Below are 21,551 nucleotides of genomic sequence, written 5' to 3' on the forward strand. Positions count from 1 at the left end.
GTACCGAAAAAGAGAAGAAATATGTTATGCATCACATTCTAAAATACAGGGAGCTGAACTGTTTGAATAAATATTTAATATTATAACACGATTGGTTCGTGTTTCTGTTCGGGAAGGTCATTCATATAAGTTGGTGGGGTTCGATTCCTGCCTACCCCTATTTGGGAAGACATACTTATGACCTTCTGGGTTCGTATCTTGTCCGGTACGCCTTACTAATGGTGGTTTTAGTGGTTAGAATTCGTACGAGGAACTGGACCTGCTCGCAACTTGAGATTAATCCGAACCAAGCTGGAATACGCGAGTACCCACCTTCAGTGACACGCCTACTTCGAGTCCACTCAAGATCTGTATTAGGGAGTACTGAATTCTTACCGTACCTGTAGTGATTGATGCGAGGAACATGGATAACAACTGAAAACAAAAATGTACACGAAATTGGTTTTATTCAAGCACAAAATAATATACATATCACATACATACTTACTTCTGTATTTTATTAATATTGACTTTATTTATACCTTTTGATGCTTTTGTATTTCAATTCTTTCCATTCATTATTTTAGCGTACGAAATATAAGCCCATATGTTAGTTAATAGGAGAATAAAAAAATAAAAAAAGAATTTTAACAGATTAACTCAAAAATATAGGATATGACGACGAAGAAGCCGGGTTATTGCGTGATAAGAGAGATGATTATTTTACGCACGTTGCTCACTGAACACTAATTCACACAAGAGTTTAATTTTGGAGATTTTAAGAGAAGAAAAAAAGGGGGGGTCATTTAATTATTCCGAGTTAAGGAGTTCCTTATAAATTCATGTTTCCTCTTCAATGGTCATATTTTAGGCTCTATCTCGGTCGCTTCTGTGTAACTTTGCCAATAGTCGAATGTATAACTGCATCTATCCTTTGTTCAAAAGTCGTGGTCATTCGTCACTTCGAAAATAATGCGTTTCTTTTACATACGTTCATTCACTCTATGAAAATTTAATGCTTAAACTATTATTTTGATCATAATTCCTTTTTCACACAACTTTTTCCACTACACCTTTAAAGATGATCAAAGAAATTTTTGATTTTTGATGCACACAACATTTGCAAGACAGTCCATATTGCAATCCACGCCAAGCACACCGCGCCTTCTTTCAGCGTCTGTAAGATTGCGCTAGCCATGACAGAGAAAATATTTTAAGAATATCTATAAGAAGTGTTTTCTTACAAGGAATATATATATATATATATATATATATATATATATAAATCGAAAAGTATTAAATGTATTCTTCATTAAAATACGATGATTAAAATATTAAAAGTAGTTAAAATATTCTTCGATTACTTTAGATTCAATTGGACTATTTTTTTATAAAGTCCCGACCACATCACATTCCTTTGTCCGACGAACAAGAAGTTCAAGTCACCACTCACAGTACGGCCAACTCATTGACAAAGATAAGACCATAACACAGTATGCGTCAACGTACAGTGCATAGAGCCTCATTCCAATTCAGGTAGAAGCAACTGGAAAAATTAAGATGAAATGGGAGTGAGGGGGGCCACACGCTCACAAATGGCGCGCGAAAGGGACGATGATCTTCTTTGAAGATTATCAGAATCCTGGAATCTTGGAATTTTCCTCTTCTTGAATTTATTTTTCCGGTTATTACTCCTCTTCATTCTTTCACTATTAATATTTGATTTACGATGGTTCACTAATACTTTACACAAACGTAGATGGGCTATTTTACTTTTATAGGCTATTCACTTTAAATGTTTTTATTTGTGCAAGTATAAGATTATATTTTTGTTCATAGCACAATGTTTCAAAACAAATGGAATAACATGTTGATTATCTATTATATTTCCATTTTATATCGTATATATGTAGTTTTCATATTCTATTTATTCACATCACATAACTAATATATTTCTTATACCATTACATAAATCGTAAAATTTCAACCTTTCCTTTTTTTCTTTCTTTGTAAGTATCTGACTCGTGTTATTACATCTTACACTAAATATCCTTATTATACTAAACATATAAAATTTTCAATATTTTAAACAGAATAAAATATAAAATGCAAAGATAACTATTTTTATACGTATATATACTTACTTATGGCTAATTTTCAAAATAACTTTTAATAATGTAATATTTTCATTATTCAAACATTCAAAATACGAAATTTAAAGACACTATATCAACTTATAAGTAAATTTTCAAACATAATGCAATAATACGATAACACGAATATATGAAATAAATTCTCTCATTAGTAAATATTTTTTTCAAAACATATTACACATTAAAACTTTATTTTCACACAATATTGACTAACGTACGTTTTTGTCGAGATTTAATAAAATTTATCGGCGCCTTTAAGATTCACAGCTAAATTTTTACATCGTAATAATTCAGCTATGATTCTTTCTGACCACTCGACAAGGTCTGCCTGGCTAAATTTCAAAGATACCTACCCACAATGAATTATTTGTTTTCCACCCCGAGATGAGGCCGAAACATAGAACACAAGGTTAAAAATTTAAAATAATAAATGGGACTTACCAAAATTGCTTACTCCGAGCGTTAAAGAAATAATACATTACCCAAAATATATAGGGGGGAACCTCATCTCAATGACTTGGCATATATTTTTGCTAGTTTTTCCATTACTTTGGAAAAGAAAACATCAACGGCCATCTGGAAGTCGCATAGCTGATCACAGATGCCTGCTTATATCGTATGAAACAACTTTTTTTTTTACATTCCTTGAACTCTCTCATTTAATAACACATAAGGGTTTTGTAAATTTACCAATGCTAATTCCAACACATCGGATGACCACAGATTTTTACAGTAGAGAAAATTCAAATATTTATCAACTTCCAACAATTTTCCCAAAATTTTGTGTATTCGTTGGTTATTACTTCTTGATTGAACCTTTTGAGATAAACACACTTGTATTGTGGTTAATGCGTTGCAAAGAACAGTTTCAACACTACTTTCTAAATCTGAATTTTTAAATTCGCTTGAAATCACTTCATGGTATTTCTCAGAATTATTTTTCACAGCTAAATCTAACCAAATTTTACGAGTTTGTTTCGTAGGTTTCCACACCTTAAATCGGTCTACTGAATGCGATCCAATTGATTTACCAGTTAAAGGATCTAACAATTCGAACACCTTTTCTGAATTTGACGGTTTATTAACCCAAAGATAAAGTCCTTTGAACACATTAAAGAATTTTGAGATTTTCTTGTCTGTTGCAGAACTTAAGTTTGTCTATTTCAAGAAAACCAGATCATTCACCTGTATTTTGTGTTTACTCTCCTGTTGAGAATTGTACCTCTCATTTCGCTTTCGGGTCACTTCTTTTCTTTTGAAATCTGCCATTACCAATTTATTATCCCAACTTTCATTGTCATTTTCACTTGTATCATTTGTTAAAATGCCAAAATGTTCGAAGATGGGTTTTTCAGCATGAATGTTCAAATGTAAACTAGCTGGACTCGCGCCAAGACTACTTGATTTCGAATAATTCAATAACACAACAACTTGCGGTATAAATTTCTCCCAGGAACCATGATCATCTTTACAAAATAGTCTGAACAACCTTTTCGTCTCCCGATGGATTCTCTCGACCGCGTTCGAGGCAGGATATGGCGTGGAATAAAATATTTTAACACCATATTCTTCCATTTTTTGTTTGAAGTTTTTAGAAATAAAACAACTACCATTGTCCGCTAATATAGCTGAAGGTATTTCTAAGTGCACAAAGTACAATGATTCCAAACATTTAGCTACACACTTCGTAGTAGCGTTCCGGATCGGATAAACAACAAGGTAGCGAGTGAAAACATCCAAGACTGAAAGTATAAATTTACATTTTGAAGGAGATGGCACAAGAAGTCCGATGATATCAATTGAAATCAATCTCCTAGGGCCTTTCACCTGTATGGTTTCTAGAGGTCTAGCTGGGGGTCGAGTATCAACTTTAGTTCGTTTACACTCGAGACAATCGTTAATATAGTTCATCACGTCTCGTCGCATAGATTTCCAATAACAAATTTCGCTGATAAAACTTACAGTTCTTTCACATCCGAAATGTCCACGGTTGTAATGCATTTCTTCAATTACCAGATTTACTAAATATGGTGGAATGCAAATTCTTCAGCTGTTAGGGAAATGAAAGTTCTTATACAACAAAATCGTGTTTTCCAATTTGTAGAATTTCTCTACATTTCTATTTTGCATCTTTGAATAAGGGTCGTTTGGTTTTTCTAAAAATTTTATAATTTTACTGTACTCAGGATGCTCTTTTTGTTTTTCGGTTAACTCTTCTGGTGTGAGGTTTCTGAAAAATGATGGGAGGACTTCCAAATTGTTGATGTCCAAAATTTCACTAAGAGGGGCTAAAACTATCCTGGACAATGCATCACTGGAAACATTTTCACTCCCCGAAATGTGCTTTATTTCTAAGTTAAATCCCTGTAGTTCGAGACTCCACCGAGCCAAACGAGATTTCCAATGGCGAATTTTATTCAAAAACACTAATGAGTTATGGTCTGTATAAACTTTCACGTGATGTCCATATAATAAATGTCCCCATTTACGTATAGCTGTAACAATTGTATACGCCTCTAATTCCGTGATAGTGAAATTTCGCTGTGCACTATTCAGCACACCGCGTCTTCTTCTTTCAGTGTCTGTAAGATTGCGCTAGTCATGACAGAGAAAATATTTTAAGAATATCTATAAGAAGTGTTTTCTTACAAGGAATATATATATATCGAAAAGTATTAAATGTATTCTTCATTAAAATACGATGATTAAAATATTAAAAATAGTCAAAATATTCTCCGATTACTTTAGATTCAATTGGACTATTTTTTTTATAAAGTCACGACCACATCACATTCCTTTGTCCGACGAACAAGAAGTTCAAGTCACCACTCACAGTACGGCCAACTCATTGACAAAGATAAAACCATAACACAGTATGCGTCAACGTACAGTGCATAGAGCCTCGTTCAAATTCAGGTGGAAACAACTGGAAAAATTAAGATGAAATGGGAGTAAGGGGGGCCACACGCTCACAATATGTGGAGCGTGTTCATTTATGTGGCATTTTATTGCGTTACGTTCATTCAAATGGGTATCATAAAGAAGGGAACAGGATTAAAACTGTACTTCAAATATTATAATCTGAGTGGTCTCTCTTGTTAGAGAAAGGACAGTTGGCACACTAGCCTTTTTTACTTTTAAAAAAGTGTCGCCTGCAGCAGTGTTTTCGGAAATAAACATTCAAGAGAGAGAAGACGAACAATCTGCATACTATACTTCAGTACAAAAAATTCAACATCAACCTAATCTGGTATTAGCTCCAGAAATGGCTGAATCGATTGATATTAAATTTTACGTGCCAGCAGTTAGCCAGACATGTAACTCATTTAGAAAACTTTTTATTTTTTCTTACGTTACTCTCACTAGAATGAAGACCCTACGAGTAAAAGAACAGATTTAAATTTTACGCTAAAAATGGTGAGTGGATTATGCTTAGGAGGTTTCTTTACGCTATACCAGTGAGCAAGTGATCTACGACTTACGAGATGAAAACGGGCAAATTCCGCAGATTCCGCCTTAATATGCATTTATGAATAACAGATAATGTTTTCTATATGGTACTAGTTTATATCTGTTGATATTTTATATTGAAGCACTTCGCAAAGTGTAATCTGAGCTGTGAATAAAACAAGGATTGGTTGCTAATGGTCGTAATATCAAAATTCTTTGTGTTTCAAGTTTTAAGTGCATGTTTCTTATTTTCGTCACAAACTGAAACATTTATATTTTTGTACTTTGAAATAGTTGCTTTTAACTCATATCGATATGGAGGCTAGTGTTTTAGAACAATTTCAAGCAATGTTGACAGAGGAATTATAGAAACAATTAGAAACCATTGCTCAGAAAATGGAATTGAATATTGGACGTCTAGGACAAAAATAGATGAATCTGTAAGTGATTCAATTGTGAAGAGAACCGCGGCCGCCAGAGGGTTAATGGTCTTTGTTAAGTATCACTGAAGAAATCACTATATTGTGGAACGTCCTATATATAGGTTCAATTCACTGGAAGTTCACCATGGAAATCGGTATATTGGTACCTCACTGTACATAATGGATCACTTTTCACTTGTTAACTATAAGGTTATTCAACCTATAAGACGATAAGCCACTGTTTTTAAAGCCACCTGTTATATTTATAATCCCTCATTTAAGCCACCATTATACCACCATTAATAAAAATGTACATATTATTCATTTAAATTTGCAGTTTATAAGTCCTTTTCTTTCATTCACTTATTTATTTATTTGTCTATTTATTTTTCAACTGTTGGTTTCTCACCATGAGTAGATGTTTCAATTGATTTTCCAATCTTTTTCACTGAACATATAACATATTTGAAATCATAGTAAACACCTGAAACTAAATGAATATACTGGTAGACATTAACACAAAAATACTTAATTACTAAACCATAATAGAAAATGTGTATATTTCGGAAGCGTTGCCTAACAACGGTGTAAACGCTAAAGCCGAAATTCCTAATATGTGTATATAGTGTAGTGTAATGTGTGTATATGCACCTTTTTTTACAACAAACTTGTTCAACACTCAAACCTTTTTATTCAAAAATATTTTGTAATATTCAACTACTAAATATAAACACACAATGTAGCATTAAAATGATAATATAAATTAATATATATATTCATACACAAAAAACATTAAAAAAGCAAGACAATTTTCAAAACAAGCATTTCGCAAAATAGTTATAACATTACTTGTATATTGATTATTTAAAATACTGTATCACAACTTACTAAATAACAAAAATTCTAAAGGAATACAAAAACATTTAAAGTCTCAAGTTTCAATAATCATATTACTCATACGGCAAAACGAAAGACTCATTAAAATGTTTCAAATAAATTTAGAATAACAGGTCAACTCACAAAACAATCCCTCTTGTCTAGCTGTTATTTAAACACATATATATGAAAACTTACATTTTTTTAAATTATCAGTAGTACTCGCAAACAAACTTCTATTTTTACCAAATCATCAAATATAACAGGTACATAGGCATCAACACTAATGCAAGGATCTTTACAACATTAGCGAGCACGCGATTTTTAGCTGATAGAATCATTACTTAATCTTATTTTCAACAAACATCTTATTAGCTACGGCAAAGTAAAACTCTACTAGCACATGCACAACAAACGGTTCCTACTCATCTATCATTCACAAGCTAGGCATTCGGGAAGCAAGAAGGAGTAACTATCTACGGAGTGATCCGACCTCTAATGGCCATTGGCATCACGTTAAAATACGCATTCATTATAACTGTAAATTCATGTAAGGATGCCACTCTAAATCAGCCTTTTGGCATCTTGAAAATAGCCCTAAATCATTTATAATGCTCAATTGCCATTTAGTTGAACTCAAATGTACACAGCTCTAAAACACTTTATAAGCAATCATTTTGTTCGCTTGACGAACGTTATCAATTTTCACGTGCCTAGTTGGGTCATGCATTACTCCCTCAACATACCATGAACAACGGGACCTACCCATCACTAGATTCCTCAACGAATCAAAAAAAATTCTTATGTCGTTTTTTAAATATCAGAATTCTCCAATTCAATTTAAAATCCGTTACATAGTATTACTGTTGTGTGAATCATTCGAACCGTAATCAGTGAAAGATTTATGGGGTTTGTAATTTTCAGGCTGAAGGCCACCCAAAATTGCATGATTTCTTCTTTTTTTTAAGAAAAGGAAAATACTTAATTAGACTCAAACAGTGACTTTAGACGGTTCTTATTGTTTCAATCACTTCTCGGAACAGTTTCTGCGTGAATCACTTGCTGGAAGTGTTCGTGCCTTTTGAGTGACGTCCTTTTTGGTAGTTCATATTTTTCTCACTATATGTCTCTGTACAGTCATATGTTAGTTTGTTACTGTGACGTCACATTTTCTTTCTGTTTGTATGTGTGGAATGCGGTGAGCGGGTAATTGAATTTTCGTATCATAGTGCCAATCGAGTTAGCAAGTACGAATGAGAAACCGTAACATGAATTTAATACAAAGAATTTGAACTTGTGGTTTTTAAATAAGTTTGAATTAGATTCGGATATTAACTCATCGCTTTGCAGCATTGTGTGGTTTCATTGAGTTAGAGAAATCCTAATATGGTTGTGGTCGAAGGCTGAACATATTTTCGACGTATGGTAAAAGTGGGCGTTTATTGGTTAGTCTTGTTTGTAATAATACTTGTTTGTAACAAGTGTCCTCGCTTTAGTAAATCGACGTCTGTGCGGAAAGGAACATTTTTCAGTAATGTGAAGTTGAGTATTGCGCATGAGTTCTTGCTATCTTATTTTTTCGTGAATCATCACTTGTGAGTTCATTATTCATGAATGTTCTGGTATGGGGAAACGGTGAGTGATTTCGTTATTAATTGATATTAATTTTATTCTTGATTTGCTTTGCATTTGAGTTTTTAGCAAAGTATTTGTTTGGCTGCTGGTGGTTCCATTATCTTGGTGAGATGTACTTTATTTTTCTTCGTCATGCTGCACTAATTTATAATTAGTGATGATTCTTTTTTCTAAATTTTTCCTTCTTACGTCAGCTTTATAGTACTGGTTTGAATAAATATTGTTTTTTGGGATGTTTTTACGATATTTGAGTGGGGGGTTGAGGGAGCGGTAGTCCCCATTTAGATATCAATATTGATAGTCATCGCTTCACCTGGATTGATTAGGTATAGTGTTTAGTAACATTTTGGCCCTTGTATTTATAGCAACATTCTTTACATTGAACTTTACTTTGACTCGGAAAGTCACTGTAACCGATTCATCTGCTCCGGTTCCGGGAGCAATTGAGGAATGATTCCTAAACTGCTCTGGTAACTGGATCAGATGAATCGCTTGCAGTCACTGTTTGACCGAAACTAAAGATTTGCCGAAAAATCTATTGTTAGTGATTCCAACATGTATAAGGTACAAACCTACTCACAAAAATCTAGTGATTTCTCAAATAATAAGAAAAGGATTTTTGAATGATGGTCCTGTCAAACTACTTTTCTGGATTCGCCGCTGTTCATAATTTTTTTCTAACAAGAAATTCATTCCGGCACTACCTAAATAGGAAATTTACCTAACGTTAAAACACAGGAGGCTCCAGTGGTAATAATTTCCTATCTAAGCGTTATTTTGGACCGGTGCAAAATAACCGCGAGTATAGGCTGAAACCCCTTCTCCCAGTTTTACGTTTTTTATGACTAATACATTAGACATTTAAATTTCAACTACTGCATCAAAGTCGCACTATACATGGTAGTCTACGAAACTAATTTAACCTTGACGGAAATTCTTATAGATGATATCTTTCAAATTTTATCAGCCTTTACAGTGATTGCTTTCAATACCTCTAGAAAAATAAACTTTCCCGGTAAGTAGAACTGAATTTAACCACTAACATTACAGCCAAAATACAGTTACATGTTCTATCTTACGGTGGAAGTTGAAACTTCCGGTTTACTGCTCATGGTTTTCCCGACAGAAAACTGTGAAACTCTTTTCGAATTTTGTGCAAAGTAACGCCCGATGTGCCAAGTAACCCCGTCTTATGGTACTTCAAAATAGTTTTATGCAAGACATCATGGTTTTCAATAAAGAGTAGGTTATATATCATTATTTGGTTTAGCTTAACTGGGGAAAAGGAATTCCTATGATGATGTTATTAATTTATTTTTTTTCTCTTTCTGTCATCACGTTAGGAATATAAAGCTCGATTCGTATACTAATTTATAACAGCAAGTTAATATACATTTATAACTAACATTATGGAGAAGAGAACTATAGATGTGAAAGACCCCAAAATATTATGAAGAGTAGAGATGAGAAAATGATCCAATTGGGCCGCTATCAGTATCCATAGTCTTCTGGCGCAGTAAATGTTGCTTGTTGGTATTTATTTTGCTTAATTTTTATAATAATAGTTATTATTATAATTACAATAAAGAATTGCAAATGTACCGGTAATAGACATTGAAATCGCAAGAATGTGTTTTTTTATTTATTCTCATCAGTTTCTTATTTCAAAATTCTTTCTATATGCGTTTCTTTCCTAAAGCTAGTGCAATTTCGCCTGACACCTGGTAAAATACAAGTTTGTACAGTATTATAATAAGAATTTTTACCTAATACTGCGCAAAAAATTCGTATTGTGTATCATTTGTTTAACAAAGCATACAAAAGATATAACTGAAAAATATATATTAATAATCAGTACCTGTTGAGTAATCGAGGACAATACCTAATGATTCCAATGATGTGTAAAAATATTTATAACAATCTTTGAAAGATTCACCACTCGAAATCGAAAATGGAATCAATAATCACTACAGTCTGGAAATACGTTTCAAATAAAAAAAAAAGCTAAGAAATTGTTTGTGATTCCTATCTAGTCCCATTCGTTCTGTAAGATCCTCGAAAATTTTATGTCATTTCACTTGTGTTTTAAATGGTGTGATTTCAAATTATAACTCCTATGGTGAAAAGCTGGACGCACGCCATTAATAGATGCAAATTCAAAACATGTTACAAATAAAACGATTGAGCATATTTTTATAGCTCTTACCTACGATATTCTTATGATTTCCTAGATTGTAGAAAATAATTATTTCACTCATCGGATAGCGATAACGTGATCTGAAGTGAAACGCTTCTACGTCAGTTCCTCAGAGTGCTCTATGAATGGAATAAATTTAGCTGTTAGAATAGACGTATCACGCAGCTACAGTTTCACTTGCAATCGATCAGGAAGGAGAAGGTATCGGTTGACCGGCTTTACAAAATTTCATCTGAACTGTGAACAACTCTACAGAAAGACCAGATTGAGAAATGGATGATCATTTCTTTTATCTCAAAAAATAGAAAGAAAGAATAGTGGTTTCGATAATCTAGTTTGATCTACTAATCCTTCTAAACATGATTTTTTTTTAACTATTAACTTTCGGAAAAAATTAACGTGCACAATGATGCACGTTCGGCTGGTATTGTATATATTGCTGATTAGAAGGTCAGGGCTGAAAGGGTAGAAATGGTTATTAGCAATCAGCAATAAGACGTTACATCTTCAATAACTTACTTAGCGTGAGATGAAGGAAAGAATGTTTACATGTTATATATATATAGTTAACACTTACAGTAGAAACCGATATGTCTACTATAGGCGGGTCACGTCGCTTGCGTCAGTAATATGCATATGAACTGTAAAACTTTCGTGAAAGGTTGGTGTACCAAAACGATAAGATAATATTATACAATACGATAAACTAAAAATGGGCTATAATAATAAAAGTTGGCATGGTTTATTATACTATTTATTGATTTTAGAAAGGCTTACGACTCGGTTAGGAGAGAAACATTATACAACGTTCTTACAGAACTTGCTAATTAGATTAATTAAGATATGTTTAAGTGAATCCCAAAGTAAAGTCCGGGTAGAAAAATTTTTGTCCACGAGCTTCCACGTCGAAAATGGCCTGAAACAAGGAGATGCGTTGTCGCCATTATTATTTAACTTTGTGCTGGACTACGCCATAAGGAAAATCAAAGATAGCAACCAGGGCCTAGAGTTGAACGGCATTCACCAGGTTATGGCATATGCTGATGATGTAAATTTAATAGGGGATGATAGGAGAACAGTAGAAATAAATGCAGAGATCTTATTAAGCGCTTGCAGGGACATGGGTTTAGAAGTAAATGCAGAGAAAACTAAATACATGGAACTGCGTCGGGACCGTAATACGGCAAATTGTGGAGGCGTTAAAATATTAAATAATGCTTTTGATAAAGTGGATACTTTCAAATATTTAGGATCAATATTAACAGACGAAAATCATATTCACGAAGAAATTAAATGTCGACTAAAAGCAGGGAATTCGTGTTACTATTCGGTTCAAAATCTCTTGTCGTCGCGAATTCTGTCGAGGAATTTGAAGCTTAAAATATATGAAACGATAATCATGCCTGTTGTACTGTATGGTTGTGAAACATGGTCGCTTACTCTGAGGGAAGAACATAGACTGAAAGTATTTGAGAACAGGATCCTGAGAAGAATATTCGGACCCAAGAGGAACGAGAATGGGGAATGGCGGAAGCTTCATAACGAGGAACTACATAGTTTATACGGTTTACCCAACATTGTTAGGGTCGTCAAGTCTAGGAGGCTTAGGTGGGCAGGTCATGTAGCTAGAATGGAAGAAAGTAGAAACGCTTTCAAAGTCTTGACTGGTAGACCCATAGGAAAACGACCATTAGGAAGACCTAGGCGCAGATGGGAGGACAATATTAAGATGGATCTCGCAGAGATAGGAATACAGAGTAGAAACTGGATGCAATTAGCTAAGGATAGAAGTCAGTGGAGAGCTTATGTGAACGCGGCACTGAACCTCCGGGTCGCATAGGCCATAGAGTTAGTTAGTTTAGTATGGTTTATTATAGTATGAGATCCAGTTGAGAAGTTAAATGTATGAGATGTGGGACTTCGGTTATCGTTAATTACTGAGTGAATGAGTTTCGTATATTCTTGAATGTATACGAAACTTTAAAGTGAAGTATATATTTTATTTTTAAGATTTTAATATTTGCTGCTAAAATTACACAGGGAAAATTACTATGAAAACTTCAAATGAAGGTCACGTTTGTTCCAATCAATTGACTATTTCGGCCTTCATTCATAATTTCGCGAACGTATGCTCATTACGTTGTACTTTCTTGTAACCAGCGAAACAAACATCTGATCACGAGGGTGCTACCTCTGCAAAAGAATGTGCAGAAAACCAATGCTTAATCTCAACTTTTAAATTTCACACATAGTACAGTAAATACAACCAGGACCAAGCTTATGCTTATTGTCCCAGGTTCACGATATGCTTACGCTTATTGTCCCAGGTTCGATATTTTTTCCTAGATGTATGTAGATATACTTCCCCATATAAGTAGATTGCTCAATATAAGTAAAGAAGCACATTCGGAAGGAATAAATGCGTAGTTTGAAAGAGAATGACGAAAATACTTTGTTTCCTAGTAAACAATTTTTAAGTCGTATACCACAAGCCTTTTTGCTGTTTTTGACGTTGCTCTTGTTAAAACATCTAAAGAAGTCTATAAGTTTATTTGAGGTTTACAGCTTAATTTCACAATATCCTCTTGAAAACGTAGTTCTTCTATAATTCTTTTTATGCTAGCAAAATTGTGATCACTTGAGTGCATCAGCCAATGTGTGATGAAGTTCTGTACATTGCATATTAATGTTATATCATATGGTAAATTTATGTATTATGAAACCTGCGGAAATTGCCCGTTTTCTTTTGTAAGTCTTAGATCACTTGCTCACTGGTATAGCGTAAAGACACCTCTCAAGCATAATCCACTCACCATTTTTAGCGTAAAATTTAAATCTTTTCTTTTACTCGTAGGATCTTCATTCTAGTGACAGTAACGTAAGAGAAGATTAAAAAATTTTCTAAATGAGCTACATCTGTGGCTAACTGCAGACATGTACAATTTAATTTCACACGGTTCAGCTATTTCTGTAGCTAATAGCAGATTAGGTTGATGTCAAATTTTTTGTACTAAGATGTAGTATGCAGATTGTTCGTCTTCTGTCTCTTGAATATTTATTTCCGAAAACTGCTGCACGTGACACTTTTTTAAAAGTAAAAAAGCTAGTGTGCCATCTGTCCTTTCTCTAACAAGAGAAACCACTCAGATTATAATATTTGACGTACAGTTTTAATTCTGTTCCCGTCTTTATGATACCCATTTGAATGAACGTAACTTAAAATGCCACTTAAATGAACACGCTCAACATATTAAATATTTATTTCAAACAGTTCAGCTCCCTGTATTTTATAATGTGTTGTATAACATATTTCTTTAATTTTTCATTATTCAGAGTCTAGCATTTATCTTCGCACTCCCTTTTTACTTTTAGCATAAAAAAAGCAATAATGACTAGAGTGTTTCACGATGCTAATAACACTCGAGGACATTGTTTGCAAAAGTCCTGTAACAGCAGAATTTCAAACCTATTATATATTTCGATTTTTGCTAATGGCATTGCAGCAGATTGTGATAAATTCTATGTTGAGAGCACAAACATAAAAGCACTAGTAATAATGTAAGAGTAACGAAGGTGCTGTTGGGTATCCATATTACCTTAACGTTGAATTCTGGAATCATTATATCATGTATTTCAAATAACTACATAATAATAACAATAATTTACAAACTCTATGCTTCTCAAATGTATTTGTTTATTTAGAATGTATGAGATGTAACTGCGTCGCTACATATCAATATAAACAAAATTTTACTATCTCAAGGTATCAGATTATATAAAGCGCAACCTTAAAATGGAATGCTTAATGAAATCACGTATCTTGTGCAAAATTTTAAAAGTTGTTATATCGTCCCTTTGTTTCTTTCTAATCATAGTGACAGTTTCTTGTAGCTGCAATTGCAAAAGTTCCATCCGATTTTTAAATTTTCTGACACAAAGAGCAATAATGTTAGTGACAACGGATCTCTATTTTCACTTATAATAAACATTTACTCCATATAGCACAAAATAAGTATTTTGTATGTACCTGAGTTAACTCTGATATCGTATGTGTCGTGTCGGATATAAGTCTTTGACCAGATAATTGCGACTGCTTTGAAACAAATGCAGAGTGTAAGAATTAAATCTGCCATGTCTGTAGTTTCGTGTGCAGAAGATACATACTTCTGGGTCATTATCGCAGTGGGTCATGGTGAGTGGTGAGTTGTAGTGGGTCGCGTGCTGTTGACCCAGTATCGACTGTCCCACCGACTCAATGACCAACTCCAGCTGTGGCACTTTCCAGAATATCCGTACAGATTTTGAAAAAGTTCTAAAGGATATGTAATTGTTACATTTTAGGTTAAGGTATTGCTAGTCTGCTGTTTTATTTTTGAATGGAATTACGATTCGCCATGACTTTTTCTACATATTGTTTTTGTGAGAAAACCTTAATGAGCAATAGAAAATACAACTGTTTTTCGATTCGGATTGGTCTGGGTTAACAGCTTGAAAACGAAATCACCCAATGTCCAACGCTTATGCCTGTTAGCTTAAGGAAAACTATGATTGAAGCAGGTGATGATGGATTAATTGGTGTAATGAGGAATTGCGAGTGTCCCGAGAAAACCCACGACCACTATTTTGTCCGTCTCAACCTTACTTGCCTTGGAAACGAAGCAGGCACCCCACCCATCTGATTGATTAGTAGGCGGGGTCTCACTTTCGATTCTCGATGGAGAACCTTTGAAATATACGATGCCCTTGGTGTATCCCTGCCCTTCCAGGTTATTGAAATTACCTGTAGAATGAGAATAACCGAATAGAATAGAGACAAATTTCAGAGATGCTTTCAGTCTTTTTAAAATTTAATCTTGAATTCTCTGGACTGCACTATTTTATCATGACCAAAATCAGTGATTCATGGTTAATAAAACATTGCATTTGTAAACGTTTGCATTTCCTACATAGACGAGTGATTCTTCACACTTACTTAAAAGAGCATTATTATGGTAGTGGCTTGAGTATTCGCTTTGTGTATTAGGGATCCGCGATTCGATTCTCCGTGGATATTCAGAAAAGAAATTATAATTTAGAATGATCATATTTCTGATTTGTAATAAAATGTAGAATTGTCGATTTCTCTCGTTCTTACAAACTAAAGTTGAAACGACTTCCTTCACAGGGAAAAAGTAATTACATGACGTCACAGTCTACAATCTCGATTTCTACTGTCTGAAAAAATCGCTTGTTTCACAAACGATTCATGAATAGAAACGGGTCATTTTTCAGGCCTAGTTTGAGTCATAAATTTTCCTGGAACGTCATTGTGTAATTGTTACTAAGTGTTCTTGCACTCTTACTAGAAATAATAATAATATTTTCTTTCGGCATTTACAAGAAGTTCCGTATATTCCTTCAAGAAAAATTGATAAATTAAAATTATTCCTTTTTATATATTTTGATAATATATCAATATTGCGCATACGTAATCCAATGTCTAGTATTGTAATAACCTAACTTCTGGGCCAAAGCTCTGGCCAACCCATTTTGGAAATATCTTTTACCAGCACAGATTGAGTAGGGTGAGATTGAGCAGGTTGCTTTGCGCATAGGCTTTTATGCCATTTAAAATCATAAAAAACTTACATCTAAAACTGCATTACAGTAAACATAATTACATTTTTACTCTATCGCATAATGTCCTCCTGATTGTATATAACTTCTAGACCATTTTTTGAGTGTCTATAACTTTCAGCACACCCGTTATCGCAAGGCTTTGATCAGAACATAAGAATAGCGTGAAGTATTTAATAATTAGAATGCTAAAGTGCTTTGAGGTTAAAGCTAAATACTGTACATTGGTCTACAACTAACTAACTAACTAACTCTATGGCCTATGAAACCCGGAGGTTCAATGCCGCGTTCACAAAAGCTCTCCACTGACTTCTATCCTTAGCCAATTGGATCCAGTTTCTACTTTGCATTCCTCTCTCTGCGAGATCCATCTTGATATTGTCCTCCCATCTGCGCCTAGGTCTTCCTAATGGTCGTTTTCCGATTGGTCTTCCAGTCAAGACTTTAAAAGCGTTTCTACTTTCTTCCATTCTAGCTACATGACCTGCCCACCTATGCCTTCTAGACTTGACGACCCTAACAATGTTGGGTAAACCATATAACTTATGTAGTTCCTCATTATGAAGTTTCCGCCATTCCCCATACGCGTTCCTCTTGGGTCCGAATATTCGTCTAAGGATCTTGTTCTCAAATACCTTCAGTCTATGTTCTTCCCTCAGAGTAAGTGACCATGTTTCGGAGCCATACAAAACAACAGGCATAATTATCATTTTGTATATTTTAAGCTTCAATTTCCTCGACATTTTCTTCAACAAGTTTTTTCTTTTTTGGTCTGTATGTGATGTATTATATAAATTGAATAGTCTTTATCATACTTTAGAAGTAAATGCAAAGAAAACTAAATACATGGAAGTGCGTCGGGACCGGAATACAGCAAATTATGGATGCGTTAAAATATTAAATAATACTTTTGATAAAGTGGATAGTTTCAAATATCTAGGAACAATATTAACGGAGGAAAATCATATTCACGGAGAATTTAAATGTCGACTAAACGCAGGGAATTCGTGATACTATTCGGTTCAAAATCTCTTGTCGTCGCGAATTCTGTCGAGGAATTTGAAACTTAAAATATACAAAACGATAATATTGCATGCTGTTCTGTATGGCTGCGAAACATGGTCGCTTACTCTGAGGGAAGAACATAGCCTGAAAGTATTTGAGAACAAGATCCTGAGACGAATATTCGGACCCAAGAGGAACGAGAATGGGGAATGGCGGAAACTTCATAACGAGGAACTACATAATTTATATGGTTTACCCAACATTGTGAGGGTTGTCAAGTCTAGGAGGCTTAGATGGGCGGGTCATGCAGCTAGAATGGAAGAAAGTAGAAACGCTTTCAAAGCCTTGACTGGAAGACCAATCGGAAAACGACCATTAGGAAGACCTAGGCGCAGATGGGAGGACAATATTAAGATCTATCTCGCAGAGATAGGAATGCAAATTAGAAACTGGATCCAATTGGCTAACGATAGAAGTCAGTGGAGAGTTTTTGTGAACGCGGCATTGAACCTCCGGGTTTCACAGGCCATAGAGAGAGAGAGAGAGAGTCTTTGTCATTCCCATAGACATTTATAGAAATATTAAGTAATTTTTCGACTTTTGGAATATCGCTTAGTTTTACAGGAAAATGAATATTTTTTAGTATGGATTCTAAGTTTGACAATAGTTCATCATCTTTTGGTACTCGTTCAGGATGTGAATTTGTAGGATATAAGGCACTGTATAATTAGTATAAGAAGCATTTTCCGTCTTAATTTTTACATTAATTACTGCCTTTTTGTTTGAATCTGTTTAGGTAATTCTATGTATGATGATCCTCTGTATGGTATATATTTAACGATTGCTAGTTCAAAAAAGTTAATGTTTATAAGAGCCCAGCCAGAACTTCAAGCTTGAAACTCATCCATTCTTGTTCTTAATGCTTGTTTCATATTAGTTAGTGGTTCCTTTACATTGGTTGATTGATATATTACTCGGTTTTCAGTATTAAAATAAAACTCTTGCATTTCTTTTCCTTTCTTATATTTAGAACAAACATAGATTAATTTTCAATGAGCCATGTTTTTGTAAGCTGAGTTGAATTATTAATTTTCAATGAGCCATGTTTTTGTAAGCTGAGTTGTATTCTTCTTAATATAGCTTTAGATGTTGTTTTAATATTATGTTCTATTGGATCTTCTGGTTTGTATTGTGTTGTGAATCTCCATGTTTCTAATTTTGATTTAAATGTAGTATTTTGACGATTTACATCGATTGGTATTGATTCAGATTTGATTTTTGGTTCTTCAAATACTTCTTTTTTAAATGGAAACAGTTTTAAAGCTCTCTTCCTACCTAATCTCTTAGGTTTTGGTTTTTCCAATATGCCTTTTTTTAATGGGAAAGTTTTCCTAAACTTTAATCTGTTTTGCTCACCTTCATATTCTTTAATACGGTCTATGAGTTCTGTTTTTCCTTAATCGGGAATAACTTTTGGTCCCCTTTCCTTTACATAAGTTTTTTTTTTAATTCCACTACTGTGCGCTTAATTAAATTCATAATTACTCTCTTGTTTTTATTATACAAAAAATAATTTTTAATCATTTTCGTTATTTAATACAACAGCTAATATTCATGTGACGTAGGAAATCTCGATGTCTATTAGCATATTGTATTAGAACATTGCTTTTATGGGAATAACCCATGAATGTTACTAATGATCTAATGAAAACTAATTCATTTTTGTTATTATTTTTTCAAATCTACCTCATCATGTTCATCACTATCATTTGTAGGCTCAAGTTCTTTGTCACTATCATTTGTGGGCTAAAGTTTTTTGTCGCTATCCCAATTTGATTCTGGTGTATATCTTTCTAATACTCCATCCTCTTTTTCTTTTAATAGCATTTCTTGTTCTTTTAATATTTGTTTTTCTAGTAGTACTGTTATGAGTTGAAGATCTTGATGAATAAGGTTAAGTTTATTCTGTATCCATTCATACTGCTTATCCATATTTATTAAATACAGAAATGAACAAAAATGAATACCTACTTTCTTATTATTATAAAAAAAGGAGGTTATGGAAAGGAAAACTATCCCCCAACTTAAGCAATAATGTAGAGAGAACGGAGTACATGGTTATTCAAAGCTTAGAAAAGCAAAAATAATAGCCTTAATCAACGAGCACAGAAATAAGTCTCTAGCAACAACTGCTGCAAATTCACAACAACCAAGTAAACAAGATAAAACAATGATGAATAAAGATGAGCTTATAAAAGACACGATTCAAAGGTTAAACCCTGAGCATATTGTAAACTACTTTCAGAATCCGATTTGTAGAAATATAGTTATAAATGAACTTAGTAGTCGAAAATTCAAAGAATGGAAACAAAGTTTAGAAATAAAGAACTTACCCGATAACTTTCTACATATCTTCAAAAACAAGATACATTTGTGTTGAGTTACATCAACCCATAAACTGTCACTTTCTTTTATAGAACGTTATGAAGAACACATCAATTGGGTCAGATTATCAAACAGGAGAGACTTAGTTAGATACGAAAACATTATTAATAAGTATAGTGATAAACTTTTCTGAGACAAATTGTGTGAACGAAGGTATGGTTCATGTTGTTATCATCATTTAAAACCAGATTTCGTACGAAACCATAAAGAACATAAAAGACGACATATTCATTGGGAAGACTACACGTATAAATACGGTCAACAAATGAGTGAAGATTATGTTAATGAATTTAAAGAAAAAGTTGATTGGCTCGTGTTTGGTGAAGAAAATAACTGGAGAAATATTCGCAAAAACAAGCTATTGAGGTTTGCACACAATTCCAAGAATACTTACTTTGGAGCATACTCTCTTGCAAAACAGATTTGCTTATACTTACATTCCTAAAGACCTTTAAAGACAAACTCTGTTGGGATATAGTTTCTAAAAATTGTCGCATCTCAGGAAAAGAACTAACAGCCTTCTTGAGAGAATTTGATTCTATTATCGATTTGCACGATATTACACCACTGCTAGATGAAGCACATGTGAGAAATAACAAAATAAAGTTTACTGGTCAAATGTTTGTTTACACGATAAAAGCGAAAAATTCGTTCTCGAGTTCGAAAGCAAAGATTTAGAGTAAAAACAGCATAATAGGCACTTGTTGCGATAGGAAGTTCTCAGAAAACTTTCTAATGAAAATCACACGTAAGATCGATATGTTTAAATTCTTAAGAGTAAATAAGCATGTCACGAGTCCCTCAGAAACAAACTAATGCTACTCTTAACAGGTTTACATTTAATAGAGAACTCAGAAGAATGCTCAATATGCAAAGAAACAAAAACTGAATTATGCAAAATGACGTGTAAGCTTGAGTTCTGTGTTGAATATATGCTTACCTATTTAAGAATTAATAACACTTGTCCTTTCTGTAGAACAGTTATTATACTTAACAACAATAACAACAACAACAATGAATATCCTGAAGAAAATCCTGATTTTGATAATCCGTTTTTTTTTCTGTGGAAGATTGGAAATATCAACATCGAATATTGATGTTAAGTTTTTTTGAAATGATAGTCATAAAAGTTATATCGAAAGTTTTTACATAGGACTAGATGTTAACCGATAATAGAAACAATCAATTTTTTTAATTTCTTTAACCAAATCTTCTTCTGATAGGGACGTCCAAAACTCATTACCCTTACCTTTACGAATATCTAATTTTTTTTGCACTAGGTTGAATAACTTAATACTGTTAGGACCTCGAAACTTTTCGTATATTATCTCATGATCTGGATATTTTTCTTCTGCCTCATTAAGAGGCTTATGTAGACTTCTCTTTTGGCATCTGATAGCATAATAAGGGAAAGGATAGGGCAAGTTTGTTCTTCTTGTATATGATTAGGCAATTATCTTTTGAATCTTCGTCTGTATATGGTGCTGCTATTTTTTTAAGCCCTTGTTCTTAAGACAACTTTTCCGTCTTTATTTCTATTCCTTGCATTCGTGTTTGGAGTAATTCGTTGTTAACTCTATATTGCTTAAAGTCTTGGATGAAATAGTCTTCGATAATATCATAACACTTATTGTAAAAATCTTTAGATAACAAAAAGGCAACAGCTAGAAATATTTCTTGTGTACATAAGTTCCACATATGATTAAGGTTGCTTCTTTGTCTCCTCCTTTTATTAGGTATGTGGAAGAGCAATTCCTATAATTAGAGGAGTTG

General features: G+C 33.5%; 1 protein-coding gene across 2 annotated transcripts in view; it reads left to right on the forward strand.

Annotated features, from left to right (window-relative positions):
• The window catches only part of LOC145690996 (uncharacterized), a 59,283-nt gene that overhangs the window by 28,722 nt on the left and 9,010 nt on the right, over positions 1 to 21,551 (forward strand). Inside the window, exon 2 of one of the 2 annotated variants that reach the window (XR_014132316.1) lies at positions 9,859 to 10,044. The exons of the other annotated variant lie outside the window; for it this stretch is intronic. The gene's annotated coding sequence lies outside the window, so the exon portion shown is untranslated. The remainder of the gene's footprint in view (positions 1 to 9,858; positions 10,045 to 21,551) is intronic. 2 annotated transcript variants of the gene reach the window in all.

Source organism: Thermobia domestica, chromosome 7, assembly GCF_964235325.1.
Source record: "Thermobia domestica chromosome 7, izTheDome1.hap1.1, whole genome shotgun sequence".
NCBI lineage: Eukaryota > Metazoa > Arthropoda > Insecta > Zygentoma > Lepismatidae > Thermobia > Thermobia domestica.